Source organism: Lepisosteus platostomus, unplaced genomic scaffold, assembly GCF_059453375.1.
Source record: "Lepisosteus platostomus isolate fLepPlt1 unplaced genomic scaffold, fLepPlt1.hap1 Scaffold_65_H1, whole genome shotgun sequence".
NCBI classification, from domain to species: Eukaryota; Metazoa; Chordata; class Actinopteri; order Semionotiformes; family Lepisosteidae; genus Lepisosteus; species Lepisosteus platostomus.
This window is the reverse complement of record NW_028291679.1, coordinates 312847-327852: the sequence shown is the minus strand read 5'-3', so window position 1 is coordinate 327852 and position 15006 is coordinate 312847. Positions and strand designations below refer to the sequence as shown.

The 15006-nt window shown below is 41.1% G+C and overlaps 1 long non-coding RNA gene across 2 annotated transcripts; it reads right to left on the bottom strand.

The window, feature by feature from the left end:
* Positions 1-1953: 1953 nt before the first annotated feature.
* On the bottom strand, positions 1954-9889 carry LOC148632168 (uncharacterized). Of its 2 annotated transcripts, XR_015934462.1 has the most exons (9): positions 9818-9889; positions 9468-9515; positions 9110-9171; positions 8784-8883; positions 8584-8645; positions 3045-3144; positions 2845-2906; positions 2337-2433; positions 1954-2125 (listed from the first exon to the last, which is right to left on the bottom strand). It is a non-coding gene; the product is annotated as an uncharacterized LOC148632168 (long non-coding RNA). The 2 variants fall into 2 exon arrangements; XR_015934461.1 differs by lacking the exons at positions 1954-2125; positions 2337-2433; positions 2845-2906; positions 3045-3144 and adding exons at positions 7140-7671; positions 7783-8270.
* Between the last annotated feature and the right edge of the window lie 5117 nt (positions 9890-15006).

Genomic DNA, 15006 nt, shown 5'->3' with positions numbered 1-15006 from the left:
CCCTGCATGAGAACCCCTGGCTGCAGTTCCACATCCCCCTGAAAGTAAATAGAGCCATAAGCACGGAGCTAAGGACACTGCTCCAGGACATGCTGGCTGTCGATCCTGACCAGCGACCAGAAGCCATCCGGCAGAAGAAGCAAGTCAGGCAAGCCATGGCACGAGAGAAAACATCTTTGTAGTGACTGATAGCAAGATGTCCGTGACCAAGGGCAATTCGTCTGAGTAAAGTCTGATTTAATTTTTATGTCCCGAAAGGCCACTGCCTTTGTGCTGTAGATTTCTGATTTAGACGGGCATTCTATGGACAACTTTGACTTTTCTGTGGGTCCAATGAAAATAAGTTTTTTAACTTATTCTTTGTTACAGTTTTCGAAAGTTTAAAGACATTCACTGAGTTGACGATAAAGGAAAAGTTTCATCTTTCACCTCTTGGAAGGTAGGCCGGTCAGAGGTACAATATATGTCTTCATGTCTTCATCCTCCATGTTTGTAACTAGGTTTAGTTACACAGTTAGAGGAGACAACACAGGTTTCACAGTGTTGAGCTAAGACACAAAAACACCTACAAATGGCAGTTCCAAATGTATAAACCTGGGCTGAAAAAGTGTGTACAGTATATACTCTGTGTAGGTCTGATAAAAGTATTCGAGTCAAAGTGTCATATGGATACAAATTCTCATGATTTTGTATTGTGTGTTTTTTCTCTGTTCTGCTTTATTGAAAGAAATCAGATGCTCTTCCTGAAACTTACCTTAGCTGATTCTTCAGCTAAACCAGACAGACTTCTGAAATTCTCAAATATTATCAAATCTTGTTGGTGCAGAGGTGGTGGAGCCCATTACCAACAGACTCACAGCTGAAATTGCTGTGAAAAGGGCTTCTACCAAATATTAACATGTGGGTGAAAATGTATACAATTGTAATATTTCCTTTTTTCCCATTGAAAGTATAACATATGTGGTGTGAGAAAGAGGCCCTCATTTAATTGCATGAAACTCTGGCACTGGCGCAACAAACTGAACAAAGTTCAAGGGGGTATACGCTTTCTGTAGACACTTTATTTCCTCTTTTTCCATACTCTAAGAAATGATTTGGGAAACCTGTGGGACACTGGAGGTCATTATACATGAGCCTCTTTCTGCACCTTTTAAGCCATTGAAACCTAGTTGCCTTGTTACAAGGTCTAATATTACAGTAGGTGTGGTTTCCGTCTCCTAATTTCTGAGAATGATCAAATTGGGGAATAAGTTGTAGGGAATACCACTCTTGCACTTCTAAGAAAAGACTATCTCAAATGAAACTCGCTATAGAAAGACATCTTGTTGAAAAATTCTTTATTTTTTGTCATTTCTAAAGAAAAAACATTCATCAAGTCCTTCACAAATGTTTTGTTTGTGACTTTCTCTGTTGTTCCCTTTCACACTCAACTGAACTATGTGTTATGTCTTGTAAACGTAATCAAACATTTCACTTAGGTGTGTGGGTTAACACAAACCCATATTATATGAAACATTCAGTTTTTCATTCCCGTTTTTTCTAACAATTGCATCCATGCTAGGACTACAGTAAACAACACTTTTTACTAAAGTAAATGAAATTGTTCATTAAACAAGACACATTGTTTTAAATGTATGCAATGCGACGACACTAAAAACAACACTGAAACTTTTCATTGAAATACTGGACGAGATTGTGCATATTCAATGGATTTCTCCTGGTGCCTTTTTTCATCAGTCTTTTCATATTCTTGTTCTCTACTCAGGTGTCTCCTGTTCCTTTGGTGATGTCTGCTGTACACACATGGTATCATACACTTGAGCAAAGTGTGATACCACCGTTTGTTCTTCTCCTAAAATAAAGATGAACATTGACAAAAGTCAGAAGCACTCTTTTCTTTGACAGACGAACAAAACAATGCAAGAATAACCATACTCTCTGTTCCTTACTCATTTCTACCTACCTGTTTGACCACTTTGTCTGCTTCAGTCAGGACAGGGTGCTGGGGCTGACTCTGAGCAATCTGAGAAGAGCTCTCTGTGATCTTCTCCCCTACAGTGGCTACATTGTACTCTGTTTGAAATCCAGGTATCGCCTCCGGTAAGTTCCTCGGTCCTTTTTGGGACTTGAAAGGGTAGAATCATTTTGTGACTACATTTCCTTGTCATGCACTGATATGTTCTGGTTTGTGTTCGATTACTGCAGGCGTTCAAGTACTTTCTTTTTGTTCTAGATTGGCAGTGTTTGAGATGGTAGGAACTTGTCATATTCTCAACTCTGAATGCTCTGTAAACATACTATTTTAGCAATTCTTAGAAATCTGAAAGCAGTGTTACCTGTATCATTTTTTGTCTTGGTAGTAGTATTGCAGCTCCAACATCAGCACTTAAATAATGGTTTGTGATGTTACTTGTCCTTGGAGTTAGTATACTCCTGAGAAGTCAAGAGAAATCTTACGTAAGCATTAATTATGTTTCACTTTTGAAAGCAAAGTACGTGTCAAGTACTTTGAAGGCATTTGTTGATACTTTTAAGCACTTTCGTTGATTATTGTTATCCTTCAATTAGTTATTACAAGTCCAACATTCTCTACATGATCTCACTCCATATTCAGAATGTGGGAATACAGTTGTTTTAAGGAAATGCCAATGAATAGATAGTAGCTGCACTCTACAAAGATGAATTTGCTAATTAATCAGTCAGGGACACAGCTTATACTTCAGTAGTCTTAGATCATGTAATGATGATTATTGTACTTTATAACTAGCAAAATCCCCATATCCTGTTCATTGCCCCTTTTTCAGTTATGTGGATTGACTTATCCCTGAAGTGGTTAATTCTCACCTTGACATCTCATAGAACAACTGAATCTCTACCATGGGTGAATGTGTCCTTCCTCTTAATGTCTAAAAGAAAAGGTTAAAATTCATTGAAGCAAAATGCAACAACCCAAAATGTTGGGGAGGTCGTTTCCACAGTTATTTCATAAGACAGTGCTTGGAGTGAAACTACATGACCATGGTGAAGAAGTAAAAACACTTTACCTTGTTCCTCCTGACTGATGTCCTTATGCGTGTTTTGCACAGTTGAGCGTTTTGTGTCTTGTCGTCTGTGTAGGCAACAGCCCTCTTCCCTGGGATAGAACTAGATGATATTTAGACACGTTAATTTGACTTCTCCATTGCTCACATTGATGTGGATATGATTATAATGCTCTGTTTTGTGGGCTTCCCAAGAAAACAATAAATCCCTTACTACTTGTTCGAAATGCAGTAGCACAGATCCTAACAAATACAAGAAAGAGAATATCATTCCTGTTTTGAAAAAACTTCACCGGTCACCTGTATTATCTAGGATAAATTTGAAAGTTCTTTTACTTGTTTTTAAAGCTTTAAGCGACCTAGCACGTCTGTACCTTACTGAATGTCTGTCTTCATATGTTCCTATACGTGACCTGAGATCTGCACATACTGGCCTACTGCAAATACCACATGTGAAATGCAGAAAGAGTGGAGAGGCTGCTTTTTGTTTTTATGCTTCTAAATTATGAAACTCACTTCCACTTTTTATTAGGCAGTCAAGCTCGGTACATTGTTTTAAAAAACATTTGAAAATGTTGCTTTTAGTTAAAGTGGTTCTTTGTTCTTTCTATTTCTGTTTCTTTTTTTAGTTCTCTTTAATTGTTCTTATTTTATTACGACTTTCCTAATTTTTATTTATTTAGTTGACATGTATGTTGCTTTACTGTATTGCTGTATTTTCCTTGACAACTGAAAGTATATCTCTCAATTTTAATATTTTATTTTTACGCTTGCTTTTTAAAGCACCAAAGCACTATTTGTATGAAAGGTGCTCTATAAATAAAGTTTATTATTATTATTATTTTTAATATTATTATTATACTTTGTTACATTTTTGGTTAGGACAAAGATTCTAGTAGAGGTGGCCTCTTTTACCCCGTTCCAAAAAATTGGAAAACTACCTTCAGGATACACTGACCATGACCATCTACTGTCTCCTCTAACTGTGTATTGTCATCATGCATATCTTGTGTATTATTTATTGTAGTTGGTTTTGTCATTCTGTAAAGAAGCCACCTTTCAAGGCACTATATAAAATAATGTTTGTTATTATTATTTACATTTTTCATCGTCAAATCTGGCGAAGAGTCTTAAGAGAATATCAAAGAACACGTTGCTCTTACCTTTCCATTCCAAGAAATACCCTCAGCTCGGATTGCAGAGATTGACCTCTCTGTCTCAAATTCTGAGAAACATAGACTCGATTGAAAAATGACCATTTCCTAAGATTCACATAACATCACCAGTCAACATTTGCCACTTGACATCAATAGAAACCATAGAGTACATGACATTTCCAATCAGTTTTCTTTCAAGGTACAATACCAATCGCCTTGCCAGAAGAGTTATACTGCGGTAGATAAATATTACAAATGTCAGATGCACGCAGAGTTGTTTGGATTACTATGAAAAGATTGGCAAATATATTTATGTTCATTATATTTCTTGGAGTGACAGAGCTAAAGAGAAAAAAATAATTACCTTTATCTCTGCAGACAGGATCGCAAGGGATTCCCTTATACTGGGTTCCTATATAACAAATAATACATTATTCAAAAAACATGATATTTCTCTGTCCATTGGCAGCATGATTGTTTCTCATTACAGTTTTAGTTAGCTTTAATTTTGGAAACCCCAAGTAAACATAGTTTTTGCCTTTCTCTGAACTTTTTGGCATTTCAATTCAGTTGTTTGTAAGCTTATTTTACAGTTGCTAGGTTGATGAAGTTCCTGAACTGTGCAGTATTTCTTTTGGGTTTGGTGCGAATCATATTCTAGCGGTTGGGGGAAAAAAGCACAGGTGCCATCCCACCATTAAACCCTGAAACTTACCTTAGCCGATTCTTCAACTAAACCAGACATGTTAACTAAGTGTTACAGTATGTTTCAAAGTGTGTATTTTAGCAAACACAACTGAAGTTCTGTTGTCTCCTTGGAGACACCTGGAACTGGTGTGATGCTGGTTCTATGACATCATTCGTTCTAAATGTAAATGCAGGTATTGGCACAACATAGTAAATTGATGTAAAGTTATGGATCCATTTATGATTTTCACTCAGTTTGAAAGAGTTCCTGTCGTGTGGTTAAACTTTGTGTTACGGAGGGTTAACTGGGGTTCTGGCTACTAGTTAGGCTTGGTCATTCAGTCATCTGGTTCATGAAATAGGAAGCTAAGAGATCTGTGTTTTAGTTTTACTGTTTGTTTTTGTTCCATAGAATAAGAAATGTTTCATTAATATTAGTAATAGAGTAGCTGTTTCTCTAAACAGTGTGTGTCAGTTTGCACTGCAGGTGTGCCAGGTAGAGACCATTTAAGAACCCAAAAATATGCTGTCATTTACTGCCGTGGCTAATTTCTGTTAACCTTGTCTCTCACTCACTTTGATGAGCAAAATGTCCATACATAAAGCATACATTTCTGATTGGTCAGAAGAAGCTTCTTAACATATAAGGTATAAAGAAAGTCAGAAAGTTAGGCACTTAGGTCAGCCTTAGGCAGTTAACCAAGACCATAATCCGATAAGAAGCTATTCCCTTTCATGTTGCTAAATCACATGTAGGATACATGAGTTACACCTCCACTTAAGAGACCTTAAAGAGACCTTGGCCAGCCAGGAGTGTAGAAAACCGTAAAACAGTTCTTGAGGACCTAATTGTTAACTCTTAACAGGCAAAGGTTCCTTCAGTCCTATGAGAAATATTTTAGAATTGAACTAAAGTGTGTTTCCGATACAGGAGCATATGTCTGTCAGGGCCTGTTGGAGAGGCCCTGCATGAGAACCCTTGGCTGCAGTTCCACATCCCCCTGAAAGTAAATAGAGCCATAAGTACGGAGCTAAGGACACTGCTCCAGGACATGCTGGCTGTCGATCCTGACCAGCGACCAGAAGCCATCCAGCAGAAGAAGCAAGTCAGGCAAGCCATGGCACGAGAGAAAACATCTTTGTAGTGACTGATAGCAAGATGTCCGTGACCAAGGGCAATTCGTCTGAGTAAAGTCTGATTTCATTTTTATGTCCCGAAAGGCCACTGCCTTTGTGCTGTAGATTTCTGATTTAGACGGGCATTTCTATGGACAACTTTGACTTTTCTGTGGGTCCAATGAAAATAAGTTTTTTAACTTATTCTTTGTTACAGTTTTCGAAAGTTTAAAGACATTCACTGAGTTGACGATAAAGGAAAAGTTTCATCTTTCACCTCTTGGAAGGTAGGCCGGTCAGAGGTACAATATATGTCTTCATGTCTTCATCCTCCATGTTTGTAACTACAGGTTTCACAGTGTTGAGCTAAGACACAAAAACACCTACAAATGGCAGTTCCAAATGTATAAACCTGGGCTGAAAAAGTGTGTACAGTATATACTCTGTGTAGGTCTGATAAAAGTATTCGAGTCAAAGTGTCATATGGATACAAATTCTCATGATTTTGTATTGTGTGTTTTTTCTCTGTTCTGCTTTATTGAAAGAAATCAGATGCTCTTCCTGAAACTTACCTTAGCTGATTCTTCAGCTAAACCAGACAGACTTCTGAAATTCTCAAATATTATCAAATCTTGTTGGTGCAGAGGTGGTGGAGCCCATTACCAACAGACTCACAGCTGAAATTGCTGTGAAAAGGGCTTCTACCAAATATTAACATGTGGGTGAAAATGTATACAATTGTAATATTTCCTTTTTTCCCATTGAAAGTATAACATATGTGGTGTGAGAAAGAGGTCCTCATTTAATTGCATGAAACTCTGGCACTGGCGCAACAAACTGAACAAAGTTCAAGGGGGTATATGCTTTCTGTAGACACTTTATTTCCTCTTTTTCCATACTCTAAGAAATGATTTGGGAAACCTGTGGGACACTGGAGGTCATTATACATGAGCCTCTTTCTGCACCTTTTAAGCCATTGAAACCTAGTTGCCTTGTTACAAGGTCTAATATTACAGTAGGTGTGGTTTCCGTCTCCTAATTTCTGAGAATGATCAAATTGGGGAGTAAGTTGTAGGGAATACCACTCTTGCACTTCTAAGAAAAGACTATCTCAAATGAAACTCGCTATAGAAAGACATCTTGTTGAAAAATTCTTTATTTTTTGTCATTTCTAAAGAAAAAACATTCATCAAGTCCTTCACAAATGTTTTGTTTGTGACTTTCTCTGTTGTTCCCTTTCACACTCAACTGAACTATGTGTTATGTCTTGTAAACGTAATCAAACATTTCACTTAGGTGTGTGGGTTAACACCAACCCATATTATATGAAACATTCAGTTTTTCATTCACGTTTTTTCTAACAATTGCATCCATGCTAGGACTACAGTAAACAACACTTTTTACTAAAGTAAATGAAATTGTTCATTAAACAAGACACATTGTTTTAAATGTATGCAATACGACGACACTAAAAACAACACTAAAACTTTTCATTGAAATACTGGACGAGATTGTGCATATTCAATGGATTTCTCCTGGTGCCTTTTTTCATCAGTCTTTTCATATTCTTGTTCTCTACTCAGGTGTCTCCTGTTCCTTTGGTGATGTCTGCTGTACACACATGGTATCATACACTTGAGCAAAGTGTGATACCACCGTTTGTTCTTCTCCTAAAATAAAGATGAACATTGACAAAAGTCAGAAGCACTCTTTTCTTTGACAGACGAACAAAACAATGCAAGAATAACCATACTCTCTGTTCCTTACTCATTTCTACCTACCTGTTTGACCACTTTGTCTGCTTCAGTCAGGACAGGGTGCTGGGGCTGACTCTGAGCAATCTGAGAAGAGCTCTCTGTGATCTTCTCCCCTACAGTGGCTACATTGTACTCTGTTTGAAATCCAGGTATCGCCTCCGGTAAGTTCCTCAGTCTTTTTTGGGACTTGAAAGGGTAGAATCATTTTGTGACTACATTTCATTGTCATGCACTGGTATGTTCTGGTTTGTGTTCGATTACTGCAGGCGTTCAAGTACTTTCTTTTTGTTCTAGATTGGCAGTGTTTGAGATGGTAGGAACTTGTCATATTCTCAACTTATTTTCTCTATGAGACTCTGAATGCTCTGTAAACATACTATTTTAACAATTCTTAGAAATCTGAAAGCAGTGTTACCTGTATCATTTTTTGTCTTGGTAGTAGTATTGCAGCTCCAACATCAGCACTTAAATAATGGTTTGTGATGTTACTTGTCCTTGGAGTTAGTATACTCCTGAGAAGTCAAGAGAAATCTTACGTAAGCATTAATTATGTTTCACTTTTGAAAGCAAAGTACGTGTCAAGTACTTTGAAGGCATTTGTTGATACTTTTAAGCACTTTCGTTGATTATTATTATCCTTCAATTAGTTATTACAAGTCCAACATTCTCTAATTAATCAGTCAGGGACACAGCTTATACTTCAGTAGTCTTAGCTCATGTAATGATGATTATTGTACTTTATAACTAGAAAAATCCCCATATCCTGTTCATTGCCCCTTTTTCAGTCATGTGGATTGACTTATGCCTGAAGTGGTTAATTCTCACCTTGACATCTCATAGAACAACTGAATCTCTACCAAGGGTGAATGTGTCCTTCCTCTTAATGTCTAAAAGAAAAGGTTAAAATTCATTGAAGCAAAATGCAACAACCCAAAATGTTGGGGAGGTCGTTTCCACAGTTATTTCATACGACAGTGCTTGGAGTGAAACTACATGACCATGGTGAAGAAGTAAAAACACTTTACCTTGTTCCTCCTGACTGATGTCCTTATGCGTGTTTTGCACAGTTGAGCGTTTTGTGTCTTGTCGTCTGTGTAGGCAACAGCCCTCTTCCCTGGGATAGAACTAGATGATATTTAGACACGTTAATTTGACTTCTCCATTGCTCACATTAATGTGGCATATCATGCATATCTTGTGTATTATTTATTGTAGTTGGTTTTGTCATTGTGTAAAGAAGCCACCTTTCAAGGCACTATATAAAATAATGTTTGTTATTATTATTTACATTTTTCATCGTAAAATCTGGAGAAGAGCCTTAAGAGAATATCAAAGAACACGTTGCTCTTACCTTTCCATTCCAAGAAATGCCCTCAGCTCGGATTGCAGAGATTGACCTCTCTGTCTCAAATTCTGAGAAACATAGACTCGATTGAAAAATGACCATTTCCTAAGATTCACATAACATCACCAGTCAACATTTGCCACTTGACATCAATAGAAACCATAGAGTACATGACATTTCCAATCAGTTTTCTTTCAAGGTACAATACCAATCGCCTTGCCAGAAGAGTTATACTGCGGTAGATAAATATTACAAATGTCAGATACACGCAGAGTTGTTTGCATTACTATGAAAAGATTGGCAAATATATTTATGTTCATTATATTTCTTGGAGTGACAGAGCTAAAGAGAAAAAAATAATTACCTTTATCTCTGCAGACAGGATCGCAAGGGATTCCCTTATACTGGGTTCCTATATAACAAATAATACATTATTCAAAAAACATGATATTTCTCTGTCCATTGGCAGCATGATTGTTTATCATTACAGTTTTAGTTAGCTTTAATTTTGTAAACCCCAAGTAAACATAGTTGTGCCTTTCGCTGAACTTTTTGGCATTTCAATTCAGTTGTTTGTAAGCTTATTTTACAGTTGCTAGGTTGATGAAGTTCCTGAACTGTGCAGTATTTCTTTTGGGTTTGGTGCGAATCATATTCTAGCGGTTGGGGGAAAAAAGCACAGGTGCCATCCCACCATTAAACCCTGAAACTTACCTTAGCCGATTCTTCAACTAAACCAGACATGTTAACTAAGTGTTACAGTATGTTTCAAAGTGTGTATTTTAGCAAACACAACTGAAGTTCTGTTGTCTCCTTGGAGACACCTGGAACTGGTGTGATGCTGGTTCTATGACATCAATCGTTCTAAATGTAAATGCAGGTATTGGCACAACATTAAATTTACACAACAGTAAATTGATGTAAAGTTATGGATCCATTTATGATTTTCACTCAGTTTGAAAGAGTTCCTGTCGTGTGGTTAAACTTTGTGTTACGGAGGGTTAACTGGGGTTCTGGCTACTAGTTAGGCTTGGTCATTCAGTCATCTGGTTCATGAAATAGGAAGCTAAGAGATCTGTGTTTTAGTTTTACTGTTTGTTTTTGTTCCATAGAATAAGAAATGTTTCATTAATATTAGTAATAGAGTAGATGTTTCTCTAAACAGTGTGTGTCAGTTTGCACTGCAGGTGTGCCAGGTAGAGACCATTTAAGAACCAAAAAATATGCTGTCATTTACTGCCGTGGCTAATTTCTGTTAACCTTGTCTCTCACTCACTTTGATGAGCAAAATGTTCATACATAAAGCATACATTTCTGATTGGTCAGAAGAAGCTTCTTAACATATAAGTTATAAACAAAGTCAGAAAGTTAGGCACTTAGGTCAGCCTTAGGCAGTTAACCAAGACCATAATCCGATAAGAAGCTATTCCCTTTCATGTTGCTAAATCACATGTAGGATACATGAGTTACACCTCCACTTAAGAGACCTTAAAGAGACCTTGGCCAGCCAGGAGTGTAGAAAACCGTAAAACAGTTCTTGAGGACCTAATTGTTAACTCTTAACAGGCAAAGGTTCCTTCAGTCCTATGAGAAATATTTTAGAATTGAACTAAAGTGTGTTTCCGATACAGGAGCATATGTCTGTCAGGGCCTGTTGGAGAGGCCCTGCGTGAGAACCCCTGGCTGCAGTTCCACATCCCCCTGAAAGTAAATAGAGCCATAAGCACGGAGCTAAGGACACTGCCCAGGACATGCTGGCTGTCGATCCTGACCAGCGACTAGAAGCCATCAAGCTGGAGAAGCAAGTCAGGCAAGCCATGGCACGAGAGAAAACATCTTTGTAGTGACTGATAGCAAGATGTCTGTGACCAAGGGCAATTCGTCTGAGTAAAGTCTGATTTCATTTTTATGTCCCGAAAGGCCACTGCCTTTGTGCTGTAGATTTCTGATTTAGACGGGCATTTCTATGGACAACTTTGACTTTTCTGTGGGTCCAATGAAAATAAGTTTTTTAACTTATTCTTTGTTACAGTTTTCGAAAGTTTAAAGACATTCACTGAGTTGACGATAAAGGAAAAGTTTCATCTTTCACCTCTTCGATGGTAGGCTGGTCAGAGGTATATGTGTCTACATGTCTTCATTCTCCATGTTTGTAAGTATGGAGATTTTGTATTGTGTGCTTTTGCACTGTTCTGCTTTATTGAAAGAAATCAGATGCTCTTCCTGAAGTCTGAATTTTTGGTGGGGGATTTAAAAACTTTTTTACAATTTTAACTGTTTCAAAACATTTTAAGGTATAATACCATTCATCTTGCCAGAAAATATATACTCCAGTAGATTAAACGTAGAAATGTCAGATGCATGTAGAGTTTGTTTATACAGATGCAGCCATTCAGAGTTTGCGGTACAAACCCGTACCGCTGGTATCTACGCCCTACCGCGGTACGTGATTGGCTGGCCAAAATGACCGACGGGCACTCGTGGTGCGTTGGTCGGTCGTGGAAGGATCTAATCATATAATGTCTTTACTGTGAATTTTTTTATCCTCTTAGTATTGAGTATTTATATGGAATTGTACCACTGTAGGGAAATTTTAGTAGCTGAGCATAAAAAGAATAGGAACATAACGCATGTGAAGGCCATAAACAATATTAATTTTGGAACATAAACATATTATGTAAACTGTATATGGCTGGTCTCGGTACATTAAAGAAAAAATACACAGCAGTCTTCCATTTCTCCCTAAACATTTTAAGCATCAAAATTTTCAAAAACGGTCCCCAAATATGCGATTGCTGTATAGAATGAATTTTAATTTAAAAAAATTATTTAACACGAAAATTAAGCTTTTTACGTTCCTCCACCTGAGAATATAGTCCCTTGTTGCTGCGCAACGCAGAAACACAGCCACGAGTAACTAGCAAAGAGAGGACACTAGCTAGCCAATATGATAAAGGAATAAACTACTTTTTTTATTTCTTCAGCACATTTATTTGAACATTTCCATCAATTCTACAAGCACTGAAAAACTGTCCAATCCCTAGTTCGTGAGGAATTTTCTTTTACCATAACAGACATAAAAACTTCCTTGCTTTTAACAGAGCATTTCATAATTTCTAACAACGCAAATGATTTACACTGCGACACTTATCATTCAACGAGAGCTCAAAAATATCACAAGTATCCTCAAGAATGCAACAGACAGCAGCAAAAGATACATGAGAATCCAAGGTTTTTTATCTACGCTAAGACGTAGTCTTAAAGATTTCTTTATCAAACAGTGAAGTCAAAATTCCGGTGTGTGCGTATATTAGAGAATATAGCACTCCTTCGAATGTGTTTCAGCCAATCAGATTTTAGGACCGGAATTATTGGTTTTGTAATAGGGAATATAGTATGGAATCACGTATCTAAAGACATGAATAATGATATTAATTAGGATCTGAATATCTAAAAATGTGTCACACAATGTGCCACAAAAGTTCCACACAACAAAGCAAGACTGTGAAAGGTCAATAGGCCTGACTAGTGTGCACAACACGGTGCAGTGTGCTGGCAGCTGTGTGTTGTGACGCAGTGGTGGCCTGGCACGGTATGGTGCGCTGGTAGCTGTGTGATGCAGCTGTGGCCGGGCACGGTGAGGTGCGCTGGCAGCTGTGTGATGCAGTGGTGGCCTGGCACGGTGAGGTGCGCTGGGAGCTGTGTGATGCAGTGGTAGCAGGGCACAGTGAGGTGCACTGGTAGCTGTGTGGTGTGACGCAGTGGTGGGCTGGCACGGTGAGGTGCGCTGGCATCTGTGTGGTGTGACGCCGTGGTGGCCTGGTACAGTGAGGTGCACTGGCAGATACGTGACGCAGTGGTGGCCTGGCACAGTGAGGTGCGCTGGCAGTTGTGTAGTGTGACGCAGTGGTGGCCTGGCACAGTGAGGTGCGCTGGCAGCTGTGTGGTTTGACGCAGTGGTGGGCTGGCACGGTGAGGTGCGCTGGCAGTGGTTTAGTGTGACGCAGTGGTGGCCTGGTACGGTGAGGTGCGCTGGCAGCTTTGTGATGGAGTGGTGGCCTGGCACGGTGAGGTGCGCTGGCAGCTGTGTGGTGTGATAGAGTGGTGGCCTGGCACGGTGAGGTGTGCTGGCAGCTGTGTGGTGTGACACAGTGGTGGCCTGGCACGGTGAGGTGCGCTTGCACCTCTGTGACACAGTGGTGGCCTGGCACAGTGAGGTGCGCTGGCAGCTGTGTGGTGTGACGTAGTGGTGGCCTGGCACGTTGAGGTGCATTGGCAGCTGTGTGACGCAGTGGTGGGCTGGCACCGTGAGGTACGCTGGCAGCTGTGTGACGCAGTGGTGGCCTGGCACAGTGTGGTGTGCTGGCAGATGTGTGGTATGACACACTGGTGGCCTTTCATGGTCAGGTGCGTTGGCAGTTGTGTAGTGTGACGCAGTGGTGGCCTGGCACGGTGAAGTGCACTGGTAGCTGTGTAGTGTGTCACAGTGGTGGGCTGGCATGGTGAGGTACGCTGGCTGGTGTGTGACGCTGTGGTGCCTGGTACGGTGAGGTATGCTGGCAGCTGTGTGAGGCAGTGGTGGCCTGGCACAGTGTGGTGTGCTGGCAGCTGTGTGGTATGACGCTGTGGTGGCTTTGCACGGTGAGGTGCGTTGGCAGTTGTGTAGTGTGACGCAGTGGTGGGCTGGCATGGTGAGCTGCGCTGGGAACTGTATGACACAATGGTGGCCGGGCACGGTGAGCTGCACTGCCAGCTGTGTGCTGTGAAGCAGAGGTGGCCTGGCACGGTGAGGAGCGCTTGCAGCTCTGTGACGCAGTGGTGGCCTGGCACGGTGAGGTGCGCTGGCAGCTGTGTGATTCAGTGTTGGCTGGGCAGCTGTGTAGTGTGTCGCAGTGGTGGGCTGGCATGGTGAGGTGCGCTGGGAACTGTATAACGCAATGGTGGTCTGGTACGGTGATGTGTGCTGGCAGCTGTGGGACGCAGTGGTGGCCTGGCACTGTGAGGTGCGCTGGCAGCTGTGTGGTGTGACGTAGTGCTGGCAAGGTAAGGGGCGCTGGCACTTGTGAGATGCAGTGGTGGTCTGGTACGGTGAGATGCGCTGGCAGCTGTGTGATGCAGTGGTGGCCGGGTACAGTGAGGTGCACTGGCAGCTGTGTTGTGTGATGCAGTGGTGGCCTGGCACTGTGAGGTGCTCTGGCGGCTGTGTGGTGTGACGCAGTGGTGGTCTGGTACGGTGAGGTGCGATGGCGGGTGTGTGATGCAGTGGTGGCCTGGCACGGTGAGGTGCACTGGCAGATGTGTGATATGTGATGCAGTGGTGGCCTGGCACTGTGAGTTGCACTGGCAATTGTGTGGTGTGAGGCAGTGGTGGCCTGGCACGTTGAGGTGCGCTGGCAGCTGTGTGACGCGGTGGTGGCTGGGCACAGTGAGGTGCATTGGCAATTGTGTGTGTGACGCAGTGGTGGGCTGGCACGGTAAGGTGCGCTGGCAGTTGTGTAGTGTAACTCAGTGGTGGCCTGACACAGTGAGGTGCGCTTGCAGCTGTGTGATGCAATGGTGGCTGGGAACAGTGAGGTGCACTGGCAATTGTGTGTGTGACGCAGTGGTGGGCTGGCATCGTGAGGTGCACTGGCAGATGTGTGATATGTGACGCAGTGGTGGCCTGGCACTGTGAGGTGCGTTGGCAGCTGTGTGATGCATTGGTGGCTGGGCAAAGTGAGGTGCTACTGGCAATTGTGTGTGTGACGCAGTGGTGGCCTGGTACGGTGAGGTGGGCTTGCAGCTGTGTGGTTTGACGCAGTGGTGGGCTGGCATGGTGAGGTGCGCTGGCAGCTGTGTGATATGTCATGCAGTGGTGGCATGGCACTGTGAGTTGCACTGGCAATTGTGTGGTGTGAGGCAGT